Below are 19,174 nucleotides of genomic sequence, written 5' to 3'. Positions count from 1 at the left end.
TGTTGGCTGCAGTCAAATATCTGAGGTATGTATAGTCAATTAAATGGCCATAATGAGTGGGTACATATTGGGAATGAAAGTGAATTAATGCGTGTATGCTGTTTGATCACAGGTAATGGTCATTGACCTGATATAATAGAGCCAAAATTCAATTGTTTCCTGAAGCACCCCTTGCTTTGAAGTCAGTTCCTGCCACTGTATCTACACATAGATTTATCTCTTTGACCAAATACAAATATTCATTCCCTAAGTATATATCTCATTGCCTTCAGCTATATATGCACAGCTACAGTAAAGCAGGAATCAGATAGGATGTACCTTTGGAAATAAATTAAGATAGGAACATATTATGACCATCTGCATGAGCGTATCCCTTCCAAGTTTCTTGGAGCCTCTTAAAATAAAAACTTAATTCCTTTTTACAAGGCAATGATCTCTGCATTTACATTTTTAAGTCAAGAGTAATACATATATTCATGTGCTTCTCTTTTCAATTGATATATTTAATACGGTTTGGATTACTGTTATTCCTGAGTTGGCATTGACACAACCTATACCAAATGATTGCCTCCATTACAACCTGTGGTAATGGTGGGGATCAAACCAGGTATCTCCTTATCAGACTGATCGTTAAACAATTACTAGTCTACTCCACCTGTGTTATGTTAATAAATTACACAAAGTTTGAAAGTTTGTGGTGAGGGAAATAACCAGAACACCAGGATATAGCAATTACATTTAAATGGATGAGTAACTACAGTGGGAATCCAAACAAGTCTTCTCTTTTCCCCATTGGTTTTCCAGCAGTCATAACGCTAATTAGCTTTGTGTTTACTGAGTGAGTTGGCACACTGGTGATACTTCCTTAAGCATGGCTATTACTTTTAGTCCCTGGTGACATACAGAATCTTTTTCTATAATCATAAATTAAATCTGACATTCACTTTGTGCAATCTCCCTTGCAGAAACATATGCAAGAGTGCCCACACTTACACACAGAGTCAAAGTAAGTAGAGGTTAATGGGAGTTACTTGTAGTGCACATCTACTTACAATGTAAGCTCTTTGCAGGAAATGTATAATTTTTATGTAAACATAACAAACTATGGTACTTTTCCATTAATGGGGCAACACTCAAAATGTCATTCTTTTCTGGTTTTAAGTTTCTGTTTGTCTTCACAGTACTATTGATTTTGTCACATGTATCTCTCAACATACACGCACTGACAATCGGGACAAAGGAGTTTAACAAATATGAACATGTGTTGAAAAGGGTAAATGAAAATGGGGACAAACTGTTAAACGGCCAACAGGCAAAATGTCCACTCATCTGAAAAGAAGGCAACAATGCGAACAAGCCACAAGTCACATCTATCTTCCAATCTCTAGAAGCATCTCAAACCATTCGGATTACATAACTGCCATCTCACCACAGATTGTACAAAGCACACACGAAATAAAAAAATAAAAAAATAAAAAGAAAAAGAAAAAAGATTTTAAGCTCTCTTCCATCAAAGCCAGTTCCAAACAGAGTGCAAACACACCCCGCCCTAGGTCAGATCCACACTCAACAATAGACCAATAACTTCCCAACAAATCAAGAAGGCTATGCAATCGTCGGAATACAACAAGCCATCCTTTCACAGACCAATAACCACAAACAGGACAAGACAAATCCACAACAACCACCCACTCTCAAACCTTTCCTCAACCTAAATAACAAAATCAGCACAACCATCTATCATAGAACTACAAGGAAATAAATAATCCTAAAACAAGAACTCACCTTATCTGCCAAGATCCTGCAAAAAACCCAAACAGCAGCACTTCTCAAGCAAACAATTCCTCTACTGTCCAACACTAGCATGAGTATTTGTGACGCAGTTAATACATCCCCAAGTTGCCACACATGCCATAGTAACATCCTTCACTCAACAAAACACCGTAACTAAGCTATAGTCAGCAAAGCTATAGTCAGCAGAATATGCCTTGCTAAGCTTTTTCCCTTTTCTCTCTTTTAAAAATATGCTTCATAATAAAACAAGAGGAAAAAGCACCATACAAGGTTTCACTTCACAAGACTGAAACAAAACAATTACTACCATTAAATTTTGTGAGAACAATATATTAAAATAAAGGAAACCATCTTAATAAGATCTTTACTAATAGTTACAAAAACTGGAGATTATAGCACCTGCATGGTTTCAGCCTGAGATGTGCCATTCTTTTAACAGGAAGTGGCTTACTTATAAACTGTAGACAGGGCATGATACTTTCCAAGCTACACAGTTGTAATTTTATGACACACAACAGCAAAGCAGAACTTACGTTTTTTCATTCAGTCCTTTGGTTTTTGTACTTTTACAGAGAGAGCGAGGAAAACAGGTTGAGCACATACAGAGAAACCTAACAATGGAATAAAATGAAAACTGCTAAGTTATGACTGTAGACAGATACCATCATTTTACAAAAATATGCAGTTACACTTTCTGTCAAGATGTCCTGAACTTTATGGTTTATGTTATTATACCTTTGAAATGTGTACATACAGGAAAGGAAGATCCTAAACGTGGTCATGAAAAGGAAGTAGTGTAAAACACATGCTTATTTGTGCTGTGCTCCTACAGAAATGTTAAAAGTCAGTTCAACAAAAATGTGTATCTGGGGTTTCACTTCATATTACCAAAATGCTGAAATATCAAATTTCAGCATTTCGGCAGTATAAAACCGAAACCATCACAACACCGACACTTCACAATCACGAAACCAAAACATCGAACATACACAATACAGCACACAATACACAAACCATAACACCCACAAACAAAACAATTAAATATGACAAAACACCACACAGACACACACCTACACTACACAAATGTAGTGGGGCAAGCCCCCCTGCACCCCCCACACCCGCTACTTATATATACTAACTCCGAGATCGCACAAAGAGTAAAGAAAAAATATAATCACACACAGTCAACACACACAATCATACCTCCACCTCCCTACCCTAACCCATTCGTACAAGTTAGAAAAACACTCACATACACTCACTCATCTTAAACTGCAGATACCATCCCAGCCAAACACTTCCACAACATAACGTACATGCATAAGTGCGAATTCGACATAGTCCTATTCGCGCTTATGCACTTTCGTTATTTTGATGTTTCGACTTCATGGACATGAATTTCTGAAATTCTATATTTCAGCAATTCATGTTTCTGAAGTGAAACCGTATCTGGATAGAAAATCCATAATACTGTGAATATGGACAGCAACTTAAAACCACAAAAATAATAAGCGGCAATGAATTCACATTGACCCCACATTCTGAGTGTTGCCCCATTAATGGAAAAGTACCCAAACTACACATCAACAAATGGCTACCTATCCCATTCATTTTCTGTTAATATGCCATTCAAGGCACACAGTATATTTCAGGAATAAAAATGGTTTTCATGACACAACAGTTAGAGTGCATTGACATACTAGGCTGATATCTGGTATAGCAACCACATCCAATAAACATTGCAATAACAACAAATATTTTTTATGCGATACTGCTAACCTGAAGCTCTGTCAAAACTCTGTTCTGTTTCTTGCACAGTTGAATATATTAACTCAGGTCTTGCTCGCTTGTTTTGTGTTTTATAGACATACATTGAATATGAGAATCAGTTATGATGACATCATAATATAGTAATAATTTATCATGCTTACATATGTATTTTCTTTATAAATTAATCAATGTACCAGTATATGCACATACTGATTTTATTGTACTTTCTATACTTCTGTTGGGATTCTGTCTGTTTATAACATCTACTTTTGAGAAAGTGTCTGTTAGTATTACTGTGGATGATAACATTCATTTATAAGGGGTCTTATACTCATTTAAGAAGTATACAAGAAATGTTTGCCTTTTGGTTCATGAACCTTTGCTAAATGTCAGAGCAGTGCCCTTGACTTTGACTATAAACTTTGATATCTGTTTATCTGAAGTCTATCCCTGCTGTTCTGCCTTCTGCACTTAACTTTCCTTCATTAATTGCTAGCTAACTAATTACAGAGTCTGTGCCATTGAGTAATTAGAGATAATAGCTCATAAAACACAGACCAGCATGTATAATAAAATGACTTGGCGTGCATCAGTCCTTAAAATTGAAAACTGCAAGCAAAGAAGGAATATCAACTGCTTTATATAGTTTACACATGAATTTAGTTTTCTTATTTGGTTTCTCTTTTAGGAGATGATTCTGTTGTTTGTTCCTTACCAGAGCAATGCCTGTGGCATTTAATTAGCTTTACATAGCCTTTGCTGACATCTAACATCTGCATTAGTCTACCTTGAGCTGATAGAATCAAATTTACTATTGCAGAATGTAAACTGTGTGGACTTTGCAGCCTTCAACATTTCTTTAAGTAATATGTCACTACAAATTCTAATTGCCAAATTAACTGTCAGAGTTATGCCACAGAGCCATTATTTCTCCATGCGTATCTTTTGGTCACAGATGCCGGCTATATGACACTTTGCCAGCTTATTTTCTTATATCTGAAGACATCTCCACCATGTTGACACAGTTGCTTATTGGTACAGAACTTAGATCAAATATTTTACTATAAGCTGTTTCATTGTCCTCCTCAATGGAAAAAAAGAAAAAGAAGCATTGCTGTATGTGAATGGTTTCTTATTAACAAGTGTAACTTCTAAAATATTAAGTGATTCCGTTAGCTTTATTACTAACTTGAACTGTGATAATATGTGTTACTATGTGATTTATTACTGTCATTCTCTGAGTGTTTCACTATTCTTTAAAATACTGTTACATTGTTATTACGTGGAGTTTTTCTCACTGGGCCTCTGCTGAAAATGGCTAAACTTGCCCAGTTAGACTTCCCTGGTAAACAAATCTTCTTCTTCTTCTTCTTCTTTTTCTTTTGGCTGCTCCTGTTAGGGATTGCCACAGTGGATCATCTGTTTCCATTTCTTCCTGTCCTCTGCATCTTTCTCTGTCACACCAACCACCTGCATGTCCTCTCTCACCACATCCATCAACTTTATCTTAGGCCTCCCTCTTTTCCTGTTACCTGGCAGCTTCATCCTTAGCATCTTTTTCCCAATATACTCTGCATCCCTTCTCAGCACATGTCCAAACAAATGTAATCTTGCCTCTCTGGCTTTGTCTCCAAACCTTCCAACCTGGGCTGACCCTCTAATATACTTATTCCTAATCCTGTCCACCTTTGTCACACCCAGTGCAAATCATAACACCTTTAACTCTGCCATGTCCAACTCTGACTCCTGCCTTTTTGTCAATGCCACTGTCTCCAACCCATATAACATAGCTGGTCTCACTACCCTAACAAATGTTAAATAAATAACAATAAATAAATGTGTTGGGGCTCAAAAAATACATAGGTTTTATTACAGTTTTACACACCGCACAAATGCATTTAGTTTTCTTATAAGGGACCACCCATTTGTCAGACATATGTTTTAAATCTCCATGTATGTACTTGTGATAGTTTCTAGCGTCACATTCTCTAGCACTGTTGGTTTTCCTTAACATATAAATGATTCTCATTTTACATTCTGTTCTTAAGTATGTCAACAGAAAGAGTACAGTGAATAAACTTTCAGCTGTGTCTCATCCATTGGATTTTGCACATGCAAGTTTCATAACAATTAATTTATTTAGTATTCTTATATTTAATATTTTTATTGTTGAGAGATAAGCTGTGCACAAATAAGTTTGCAATATGACTCTATCCCCATGTTACTAGTACATGAACTAAGTACAACACAGTGTCCTGTTATATAAAACAAAATAGCTGTGGTCTTGCAGTTTTAATTTTGCAGCACCTTTTCCTTACTGTCTTTGACATCTTAGATTTGAATTTTCAGTGTTTCAAAAGCATGGCTATGTGGAAAAGAAACCTGTAAATAAGGACATAACATCATATCATGTTATACATTTCAGTGATGTCACCTGTAACTTCAAACTAAGACTGGGTTTCAAACAAAAGTGATACTCATTTTGAGAAAGTCACTGCTTGAAGAACAGAAGTAATTTATGTATGTATGTATGTATGTATGTATGTATTCATTAATTCATTCATTCATTTTTCATTCATCTGTTGGCCAGGATGCAGCACTGATCTCAGTGAGCTATTTTCATGTCCAGCTCAGGGGAAGAAACCAGCAGTATTAAGATATTTAAGCACTAAACATGAGATATACAATTTTTATAAGATAAAACACATGAATTTTTAAGCACACTTGTCATTCACAAGTGTTTAGAAAAACCTGAGATTTAAATTTTTACACAGGTGGTGGACACTGAAATTGAGATCTATTCATTGACCAAACAGGTCATAAGAGATTATAATAAGTTAATTGTGTGCAACTCAGACATAAAGAGGGTATACAGATATAAAAGGGAGTAGATGGAAAAGTAAAAGAAGAATGATGATGCTGCACAGGGTTTACTATTAAAATTTTGAAACAAACTCCGTCGACTGTACTATTGTCGAACACGGAAGTTTGAAAACGGTAATATCGATGACAAATAATCAACCTAAGAACGGGTTTTAACATGGGTCGAGATAGGTGTTCAGTGTTATTCTGGACTACAAACATCTCCCCTATCTCGACCCATGTTAAAACCGGTTCCTAGGTTGTTTTTTGTCACCGATAGTACCGTTTTCGAACTTCCGTTTTCAACAATAGTACAGTCGGCGGAGTTTGTTTCAAAATTTTAATAGTAAACCGCTGCACAGATATATTGGACATTGAATAGTGCAAACAGCTTGAGAAAAGGAGTGTATCAATAAAAAGATGAGGAGCAAAAATCAAAAAGCAGACCTAAACCACTCTTTGGCTGCAGTCATGCTATATTAGGGCATGCGACCACCATGACCTGTCAAAATGAAAGCATGCTTGTGTAACAGAGTCATTGCATGGTCACACATGTTTTGTAGCTATGTACAGCTACACAACATGCTTCTCCAGCACAAGAAAGACATAATTTGAGCCATAAAGCAGATGACTGTAGGTGTACACGGTAAACTGCCAATGCATGCTCATCAAACAAATGGGTAGGAAATTGGGTAGTAAGGAAACAGGGAGGTTAGAAATAAACAGAATAAAACACATATACTATACTGTACTATGTTCTTCATCTGTAAATATGTGTGTAATCAATTGCTATGTTAAATTGTTAATCTCTATGTAATCCAATGTAACTACTGTCTGTTTATTTTAACTATGGAGCTTTTCTCCCCGGGCCTCCGCTGAAAATGGACCTACTTCCAGTCGAACACTCCCGGTCAACAAATGTAAATAAATAAATAAATAAGTAAAACACATAGTAGTGACTTTTCTTCTTTTATCAGGGAAAGAGGCCCTTTTGCAAGCTTTACAAAAATAGGTAAGGTGGGGAAGGTAGTGAAGTATTGATGTCGATGGGCCATAGGGAGAAGAGCAAATTTTGGAGTACTTTTCATTCCTATGTGTCATCCTACAGTCTTACTACCCACTGCTGAATATCTGTACTAGATTTGCCAGTTTTCCCTATCCTGGACTAACTGGCATGCAGCTTATCTCCCTACCTCCATGGCAGCTCAATCAGGCCCACCTCCCTTCCCCATTTTGGTCAATACATCTCAATGCAAAGTCACCAGCTTCCAACAGGAATCGCTGGGAGGAGCTTCTTTGTAACCACCCACCCTCTGAGATTGGTACACTCATCCATTCCCTGCTATTCAGTCAGCCACATGAGCCACTAATTAAAACCAGGTTGGTTTGGTCATTGGCTGGTCTTTATCCCTGTGCACCACCAGAGCAGGAGAAGAGCATGTATTAGGGGCAGATAGGTGAACATAAAACACAGTCTCAGATGGACAGGGGTAGTATAAACACAAAAGGTGAGGAATATAATGGATGTACATGGCCATACAGATTGTGGACAATTGAAGATGAGAATGGGCATAACTGGACAAAGAGCAAAAAATGTAGAATGTCTCATGAGGAAAATAAAATACTAGGAATAGGAAAAGATTACATCCAAGCATGGATGGATGGATACCAGGCTAAGCACAGAGGGTAATGAATTCTCCTGAGGGCAATATTATAGATTAGCTGTTTCCTCAGGAACCCAATAGGCTGATCCTGACAGCCATGTGACTACACAGAGCATGCCACAAGGTGCTACACATTGCCAAAGTAGGCAAACAGTTTGCCTGCAGACCTCAGCAGTCACCATCTTCTGCAAATAACACTGTAAGACCAGGACAGATCCCTCCAGTTCACTTTCAGGAGAGCAGTCTTGCCCTCTTCTAAGAGGCATGCAAGAAGGGCAGCAATGACTCCTCTAGATCAACTTTAACATAGAAATCATTAGCATCTTGCAAAAAGGCAGATTTGCTGGCTAGTGATAAAAAAACACAGGTAATGACTTTTTCACATCCAAAAGTGACCACAGTCCCACCTTCTCCTTGTCCACAACTGGCCTATACAAGGTAGCATATCAGGAAAAAAAATGATTCAACACATACTCTCAAAATGGAGGCAGAATTGTATCGTGGACTAGCTCAGATGCCATCCATACCTCACTGCCTGGGATGTTCTTCTGCCTTCTGTATCACCCAACCGTGTTCAGATATTGCTCCACAACCATTAGAAAACAACAGATGTGTTCTTAAGTATATATGTGCAACAGTTAAAATAGCAGAAGAACCTCTGATGGTAAAATTCTAACAGTACCTATCAGGATCTTCTTTACTGAAGCTATGTGTCCCATTGCTGACTTATCTCAGTGTGCATCACCTCAGATCACTGGACTAATGCCAGCATTGCTCGCTATGCTCACTAGAATGAATGATGCTTGATTCCTTACTCACCATTCCATCAACATCATGCCAAGTATCCATCTTTGCATCTGGCTATCATGCTCTACCAAGAGGCGATCCATTAAGTTTCTGTACACACAAAAAGGGAACTTCTGCTCTTCCTGGCATGCAGCAACATTTTGCAATGCCTGAGTTATCCCTGGTCACTCAGTGAGGTTTAGTCGAGTAGTAATATAGTTGGTCCATGTGCTCATGTGTTGTGCAACACAGTGCTGCGTAGTTGCACATAATATTACCCAGCAAACTTACTCAACCACAGTTCTGGGATATTAGTTTGGAATATCTGCAAAATAAATAACAAACGAGAAGTCCCAGCATTGATCACTGTGGTTTCCAAAACAACAGTGTTATTCAGACACAGTACCAGCATCTTTCACAAGCTGGGATCTATTTAACAGACAATTTGTAATGTAATGGACAACATAGGAGTTTACATCAGGTCTGCCCGATCTTTCATTAATATCAATAAGGGGAGATAATGTCAAAAGCATTGCCAGACTGAGACAAACAGAGTGCACTGTGTGACTTGTGTCCACAAACTAAGTAACTTTTATAAAGAAACTTAAACTTTCTGAAGACAGGGCCTGCCCTTCACAAAACCACATTAATTTACATCTAGATCAAGTTTCCTATGTCCATATAAATGAGTTCAGCTATGATACATTCTATGACTTTACATACAATGCTGGTGAGACAGATGTATAACTACCTGGTCCATAAAGGGGTTGCATTCAATGAAGAGGAGTCACAATAGCTGTTCTTTAAGCATCAGGCATAAATTGTGAGGATTGAGTGACACTGAACATTTCAAGAAGAGATGCAGATAGTGTGTACTTTAGATTTTAACAGGGATTCTAAGACTTGTTTAGAATGATTTCTGTTAAAGCTACATTTTCAGGGACAGCAATGTGAGAAGGTGGGTAAATGTATTAAATTTCTCTTGCAATATATTGACCATATAGTTGGGATCAGAATCTATGAATTGGTATGGATGAGCTCAGCACATTGCTGGACATTATATATGTGAATTATTATGGATGAACTCAGTGCATTGCTGGACATTATTCATTAATCTCCCGACATAAATGAAGAAATATTTGTAGTTGCTGCAATGATCTGTAGTGACCTTAAGCTCATACTCAGTTTTACATGTACTGTTAGCCCTCTTAAGTTCCTTGATGACCTGTTTGACTTCACTCTTTAGTAAAGGGGATGGGGATTCATAGAATTTCATTATTTTCCTTTTTCTGCATGTTTATTTTTAAAGGTGTTCCACTAGAGAGGTGTATTTCTGTATTTACTATTATATTTAGGACAGGTGGGCACTACATTTTCTATACTGCTATTCTGGTGCTGATAAGAGTCAGAGGTGAGTGCAGCAGATCCCTCAGTTTGGTCTATTTGCAGGAGATTGATGGGAATTTTGCCTAGTGCTTTACAAGATGAAGTAGCTGTTTCCTGGGCATGTAGTTCCTAAAGAGTGTTTTGTTACACTGGGCTGCTACCACTAGGCCTAAAAGAAGACATTTGAAATGTCAGGACTCAGAATGCAGAATCCAGGAATGAAAATCCCATTTCTCTGAATATTAGCATTTCTCACAGGTATATCTATCTTGGAGTTTCTTTTGGGAGTGTGGGGGTATGGAGGGCACATCATACAGTGTTTGTGTGTGTGTGTGGGGGGGGTTGCATCCCTGCAAAAAGTTAATTCTTCTGGAATTTCAAACATTTTTCATTGTAAGCCCTTATATTTGAATAAAAATTAAAATATTAGTGATTGTTAGTCAGATTTAACCAAGAATACAAGCAGAACTTAGCTTGATAAGTATAATTTCTGGGATATTATGAGCCTCTTCTGGGTAGTTTTGCAATTTGCCCCAGTGCGTTGTCATTAAAAAGATCTAGGAAATGAAAGCATATCCTTGTTTGGAGGTATAAGAAAGTAATTCAGTACTTGGGTAATCGAAGTCCACTAACAAGAAGGTATTTGATTTGATATTTAACCCCCTCATTGTGTTAATTTCCATGATTATTCAGTATTGATGGACTCTCTACCTAACAGTAACTTAATTTTTATTTATTTTACATTTGTTGACCGGGCTAGTCTAGCTGGATATATTTCCATTTTCAGTAGAGGCCCGGGGAGAAAAGCTCCACATAGAACATAACAATGAGACATATAATTGATAAACACATAGAATAAAAGTACAACAAACATGAGTAATAAAACAAATTTAAAATTGGTAATAAAAAACTTGGTGATAAACTTAAAATTAACAAAAAATAGGGCACACCATCAATAGAAGTCCTGACTAGAGATAGGACAGTTTCCAGGCTTCTTGCTATTTACAAACAGGCTATACCATAAGGCTCCTACTACAATAAGAAAAAAAATGCAGGTGGGTGGAGAAGAAGGAGGAAAAAAAAAGTAATGTAAGAAGAGAGGGAAGAGACAGAAGTCAAGAGGTGAGAGGAAAAGAAAGACAAACAAGGGGATATGGGAGAGAAAAGGTTAGAGCATAGAGTGAATTCAAGGGAATGGAAGAGGTATATGGTAGGTAGTAAGTACAAGGTAGGGTTAAAGGTCAGGAGAGGGGGGAGAGAGGTTAGTCTGGTTTACTGTATGAGCAAAGCCAGTGATTTTGGAAGTACAGTTTGATTTGTTGTTTGAAGAGGGGTACTTAATAGTTGGCTTTGTTAACAGTGATTTGAATTTCTAGAAGCTTTTGCTCAACTGTAGTAATCTGACTTGAGGTTATGGTGTTTCTGACAAATATATAAATACTTCCCCGTACTTACATGAGGCCTGAAGGCAAGATAGATGGCACCCTATTATAGGAGTACTGTCTTTGCCTTAAAACCGTGTCTCAGAACCAATACGAATATCAGAATGCTTAAGTTGGTGGAGAGTCTGAAGTTTTGTCATCTTTCTATATAGACTCCTAACACTGAGATTTGCAACTGATTGAGTATCACATTCCCTAAACCTATAATGCAAGATATTTTATATATTACACATATATTTATGTGTTTCCATATATGCATGCGTATATATGTTTGAAGCTCCCAAATGTCAACACTGGAGTCTAAACAATAAACTCTACTCCCTCAAGCTCTCCTCACCTTGTGGACATATGTGCAGATACCGAAAAAAACATGGTTTAATAACCTGGCAGTCAAAAATTCAGTGCATTCCACACATTTAGATCAGCAACTGCACAGACAGGGATTAAAGGTGGAGGTGTTTCTATCTACATTAACAAACATACTTCTAGGCTGGTTAAACAGGGTAATGCACTGGAGTTCCTCCATATTCAGATTACCATAGACAAAGTCCCATACCATATCCTAGCAAGCTATAGGTCACCCTCTATGTCCTATGAAACCCATAGCTTATTCTTATAATTATTGGATTCACTTACCACTCAACTAAGTAACATACTCATGGTGTTCTTTTATTAACCTTCTATAGACTAGGAATCCGACATGGCACCAAATTTGCAGGTGCAGATTTTTAGACTTTGTAAATGCAAACACTGTGCACCAGTTCGTGCATATGCCTACTAGAGGTACAAACATATTGAACCTTATACTTACAAATATTGGGGGATGTTGCACTCACCCACTGTTCTGTCTGCTCTAGTAAGGTCAGATCACAAAGCCATCTCCTTCGAAATAAGAATCAGTTCTGTAACTCCAGCAAACCCTCTAACAGTTATAAACTACACCAAGGCAAACTACCTTTCATTAAAGGGTAACCTGCCAAAATTTCAGGCTCCTCCAAACTCAGATAATATAGCAGCCTTTGCAGAATTATTCACAGAAACAGTGCCAAGAAATGCACAATAGCACTTTTTCAGAAGTTGGCCACCCAGGGAAACTACTTCATTGATAAAATACCAATGAAAGTAGACACATTAGTCAGTGATTTGGGGACTCCTGTAGACAATAACCTGGCTTTTGAGCAGCATGTGTGCAAGGTTGTATGGAAATCCTTCTAGTTCACTCAGCTTTTAAATAAGGGCATGGTAGCTAGGTGCAGGGAAGTCATCACACCACTGTGCTCAGCCATCGTCAGACTCATCCTTGAGTATAATACCCTTTCCTGTATGTTCCTGGCCAGGCACATGCAACAACTTTAACATACACAGCGCTTACTGACAAAAAGAATGCAGGGTGTAAACCCAATGTCCTGTTCATATCTTCTAAAAGCCATATCTCTATACTCTGTTTCCTACAGACTGCTGACAGGTGATTTATGCCTGGTATACAAGGCATCCTTGGATCCATTATGAGGAACCTTTTGCATATCTGCAAAATGAACAGCACCAGAACTACTCTGCCTAAGGATCCAAACTTTGTTTGTGACTTAAGTAGGACATGCTGAAGGGACAGGTACATATCTCATAGAATCCACACTCTCTGGAATAGGCTTCCCATCCATGTGGAGCAGAGCCCTTCCCTAACGCTATTCAAGTGCAACCTGGACCAATGACTGGGAAATCAGAAATTCCCCTCTGGTCTGACGCCTTTGTCTCTTATGAGTAGAGGCAGCCATTAAATCATACCCTAACTAACATACACCACTTAGCATAACCTCTTAGACAGAGAAACTCATGGGGGTTGCATGGCTAGGCTTATGAAGTCCCCTGTGGTCATTAGCCTAGTATATATCTGTGAACCTGTGAACACTGACAACTCCAAATCAACATAAGCAATGTTGATACTACAGTGTGCATACTCCAAATATTACCTCAAAACATGTAAATGTAAAACATTGTTTTTGCAGAGGGGACCCCTGTGCCCCCCACGTTCCCTAATGGTTATTTATACTAAACCTGAGATCACACACTACCTCAGGGAGGGGCATATTCCCCAAACTGAGTGACTGTTGATCTTACAAACCTGTCAGCCTTCTCTTTCGTCAACCAAACTATGTCCACAAAACAGACATCAACATTTTAAGTACTCCCTTCTACTGCCACATAGTTAATTCTTTTTCCTGCACATGTTCCTCATCACACATCAATTTTCAGTACAGGCTTATAACATGTATTAATATTCATGCTACATATGTAAGCTAAAAGCAGATGCATGTCTTCTTCTGTAATTCAAAAATCATTCCTTGTAAAATAGAAAAACCTAGCATCCATCACATGTTACTTCATACATCACTTACAAAAAAAGCCTGAGTCCTGAGCCTGCTATAAAATATGCACAGGTAGTTTGGGACTGTAGGACTTCCAGCAGGCTTTCAGCTACAACTTGTTAATAAATGTGTGATTTGAAACAATCCACTCAGTTTAGATATATTATTTGTCACTTTCTGCGGGCAAATATATATATATATATATATATATATATATATATATATATATAATATATATATATATATATATATATATATATATATATACATATATATATATATATATATAGATATATATATATATATATATATATATATATATATATATATATATATATAAATATATAGTATATGTTCTATTGAGCCTGTCATCCATACTTTTCACTTTAATAACCTGTTTATTTTATGTGCATTTCAGTACTTCAGGCTTAAAATATGTAGCATTGTTGTTCGACTAGCAACACAGGTGCAGTCCAATGGGGAGGAATGAGCAGCTAAAGTATGTTTGTCCATCCTGGGGGAACAGAGACAGTCAAGGTTCACTGCATTATGAACCTTGTGAACTTAATGCTGCATGTGAGTGTGCAGCTGGGTCAAAGGTTGCATATACTCAGGAGCATGCGTACACTTACTGGCACAGCATCAGTATGGTGCTTGCAGAGATGATGAGGGGAGGAGGAGTTAGGATGTACTTCCCTGCAGCAATATAACATTGGGCCAGTGTACCCGATCATTTTATTATCTCCAGATATAGATTGAATTGAGCCCAGAGGAGGCTAAGAAAGGCCCGGTAGACCTACTGAATGAGTAGAGAGATGATGGCAGCTAATAGTCAGCTGCGGAGAGGGGAAAAATACATAAACTAGGTGTCAGTATTGCTTTTTCACCTGTTTTAACTATATGTATATATTTTTTATTTTTTTGAGGCATATTTTATCAGCTTGCTTAGATTATTAAAGTAATAAAACTTGTAAAATAATCACTGATCCTGAACCAAAATATAGTGGTGGTGACTCAAATTTCTTGTTATTTATCACATTAGAATCTGTTTGCAATTTGCCTATAGCTTTTAGATGACCTGTGTCATACCAAGAAAAAGTCAAATATTCTTTTCCTGATTATTAATGCAGTTTATTCTTGCTTCCTGTTGTTATTCTGAAATACTACCTTCTATCTCATTATTGCTGACTGAGCCACTAATGAAATCACTTGCTGTTAATTATAAGCATTATTTTTACAATAAATAACTTTGTGTAAGAAAACCACATGCCATCTTTATAAGCAAAGGAACACATGATTATTTTTCTGATGCTGGAAACAATCCTTCCTACTGTTCATGCCTAATTTAGTATATAGATAGGCCAGTAATGCATTAGAATGTAATAGCAATGCATACATTCTGAAATGAAGTAAAAATGTTTAATAAATAATGCATAAAATGCAAGTAGTCATGTATGTGTGCAGATGGACAGACTGATTTATGGTTAGATACGTGTGTAAGGAAAATGAGGAAACCTGATCAGTCAGATGGCTATCTTTCTAAGCATATCATAGGAGAAAACTGGTGCAGACTACCCAGACTACATATGCAGTAATAAATCCCTTCTTCGATCAGCATTCAAAATCTCTCTTCTTGTGCTTTTTCCTCTCTTTCCCCTAACTCTGACCTGCAATGGAAGAGAGCACAGAAATCAGATTCCATATATTTGCATACAAAAATATCTTTAAAAAATGAAAAAGAAGGGAGTCCAGAAAAAAAAACTTTGTCACGAAAGTCTCTCTAACATGACAGCTGCTAGAAAAAGACCTAAAATATGAAAAGCAGTGTAACTTTTCACAATATTTTTAACAAATGCCAATAACACTGCCAAAACGTTAACATTATGAACTTAGGTTTTTAACTTACCCTGTATAGACCACCACCACTCAAGCTATAACAACCTGGGTTGAAAATGTGATTTATAAAAAATGACTGTTAAACACTATTAACAAATGGAAATGTGCAATAGCACACAACTGTTTTACAGAGAAGTCTCCTGTATCAGAGCCATAGCTAACAATGTTTGCATTGTTTACCCTTCCCTAATCTGATGCCCACCTCAATTCCAAATACTTAAAGACCAAAAAAGTGTCCTATTTATCTGGAAAATAAAAAAGGTTCTTTTAAACTGTAGCATACATTTGCAGCAAGCATTTACTGCAGCTTAGATCTCAAAGTGCTAAACTACTTTAGTCCTGATGGCAAATGCAATACTGAATGCAGATAATACACTAAAGATCTATGGGCATGTGCTGATTGACCCCTAAAAATTTGACCTTACCCCCTCCACCCCAACCTAGCTGAGCCTCTGCACAAAAATGGTGCTTGCAAAATCTCATTTGACAGTTTTGCATAGTATATAGTTATAACTCTGCACAACAATCAATTTGAAAAATGTGTGAAGGAATTGTTTGCATTAAAATACATCTACATTTGTTTGACTGTAGATGCTGCAGTACAGGCTTTGTTGCCCATATCTCACACACACACACACACACACACACACACACACACACACACACACACACACACACACACACACACACACACACGCACACACACACACACACGCACACACACGCACACATGCACACACACGCACTTGGGAGGGTGGCTTGATGGTTAAGGTGTTTGCCTTGCAAATGCAAGGTGCAGGGTTTGAGTCTCACAAGGGATAACTGGCTAGGCTTAAAATGGCTCGCAAGGGCAGTTAGCTTAGTACTAAACTATGAACCTATATATATAAATTTTATTTCTGTTATTGGCCCTTGTTTTCTGGGTTAGTCTGACTGGACAATGAATTTAGCCCTTTTCAGGGGGGACCCAGGCAGAAAAGCTACAAAACACTTTCACACAGAAACATAATGTTACAGTTACAGTGTAATAGGATCATAGGAAGTTGATAGGCTAATGGCCCTAGGGCCCTTACAAGGCAAGCCAAGTTCTACCCTTATTTCCACTATCAGCACCTAATGCCCGTGTCCAAGATGGTTGCAGGTAGAACTCCTGGGGTGAATTTAAAGTTACCCATCCAGTCATCTAGATTACTTCTTATGTTCTGTTTGACATGACGTGGGAGTCTGTTCTAAAGGTGTGGTAACCTCTGGAATACAAATCTATCCCTCCAGCAGGTTCAATTAATGCCATATACCAGGTTAAGGTCTTTAGAGAGAGTAACCCATGTACCATTTGACTTACGGATATGCATTTCCAATAAAGCAGGGTCAGAGGTTGCTTTGTATTCAAGGCAAAGATTGCCTCTGAGTAGTCTGTATGAAACAGAATAAAGTAACAGTGATTTCAGATGATCCACTTAGTATAGATGCTGAAGACCTTGAATTTTCCTTGTGAAGAACCTTAGTGGTCTCTCCAATTGCTGCAGGTGCTTGGAAATGTACATACCAAAAGGGGTGTTGTACTCAATTATTGGTCTGATGAGGGGAAGGGGACAGGAAGGTTATAACTTACTTTTTTCTGGAGGCAATGCCCTTACTTATGAGATGAGCAATATAGAATGTCTTCATACCACTGTGGATACATGGTGATCAAAGTTAAGATTTCTGTCAACCTGTGTGCCCAGGTCTTTCACCACTGAGTGCATGCTTAGGGTGTTGTTATTGATGTGCTAGATAGCAGGAACATCGCTGTTACCAAAAGAGATGATAATACATTTTTTTACATTGAGTTTAAGGCCATGACTTTGGCACCAATCATTTGTTTGTGTAAGACCCTCTTGTAGGATGTTGACATTATTTGGAATGACCACTGCCAATTTGCATTCATCAGCAAACTTTGTCAGCCACAGACCTTACGTTTTTGCTCGTACTTTGGAGAAATAGATTCCAAAAAGTAGAGGTCCCAGGACTGATCCCTGTGGAAAACCACTGGTTACAGGTCTGCTATTGGAGGTGGATTCTCCTATTTTGACTATGTGTATTCTATCAGTGAGCCATTTAATGACCCATCTAATGATACAAGGGTTGATACCTAGCTGGGTGAGTTTGGCAATGATGCATGAGTGGGGGATAGTGTCAAACGCTTTGGCTAAGTCTAGGTAGACAGTATGCACAGATTTCCCCTTGTCCAGGGCCTTGGTGACTGTCTCAAAGAAGTCCACCAGGTTTAACAGGCATGAACTTCCTTTTGACAAATCCAAACTGAGTAGCGTCAAGTGTTTGGAGATTACTTATATCTTTGTTGATAATATCCTAATTTAAGGACAAAACATAAAAACAACAGCTAATGGGAAATTAAAAATAGCAAGTGGATGTATCTAAATGAAGGGAAAAAAACAGTGTTGCAGAATAAAATCATTTCTCCAGACACAGAGAAAAAAATTAGATATGATTCATTTAGGACATATCATGTTGAAATATAGAGAATGGAGTAAAAGGAACAATCTCAGATATGTTTGGTATGAGATGTTATTGGTGAGTTGGTATTGAGTAAAAGGACAGTAGTCTTGATGGAAGTAGTTAAGAGCAGTTGCAAGCAGAAGCAGATATGAGAGTTGTAGAAATGAAAGAGAATCTAAGTGGTTGAGACAAAGATGTGAAGGAAAGAAAGAAGAAGAAGGTATAAAAGTTGAAAAGAAGAATAGGTGGGAGGTGCTAGAAAGCACAGGATATGTGTAGTCAGTTGTCAGAGGTAGAGTACATATAGAGTAGGTTAGGAGTAGTCTGTTTATTTGGGGTGGAGCATAGCCATTTATTTTTGAAGTAGAGCTGAGTTGTTCTCTGAAGGTTTTAGGTTAAATGAGCTATTTGGGTTCCATAGTTTAGAGAAATGTGACAAGCAAAGACAATCACTGGAATGGTTACTCAATTTAGTTGTAACAATGATAGCTTGTGTCACACTGCCAGCCCAGCTATCTTGAATTTTGTAAATATTTCTATGTCATTTGTAAATATTGATATGATTTATACAGAACTGTATGTAATATAGCGTGCTTCAAGAATGTAACCACAGCATACCCTGCTGAAACATAGAAGGTTAACTTACAATATTTCAAGAAAATAAGTTGAAATTAAGTGCTTTATGATTGTGCTACCAAAGTTAGATTCAATG

This window comes from Protopterus annectens, chromosome 11.part0, assembly GCF_019279795.1.
Source record: "Protopterus annectens isolate FY-2018-M chromosome 11.part0, PAN1.0, whole genome shotgun sequence".
In the NCBI taxonomy this organism is placed as follows: Eukaryota; Metazoa; Chordata; order Ceratodontiformes; family Protopteridae; genus Protopterus; species Protopterus annectens.
Note: the sequence above shows the minus strand (reverse complement) of the source record.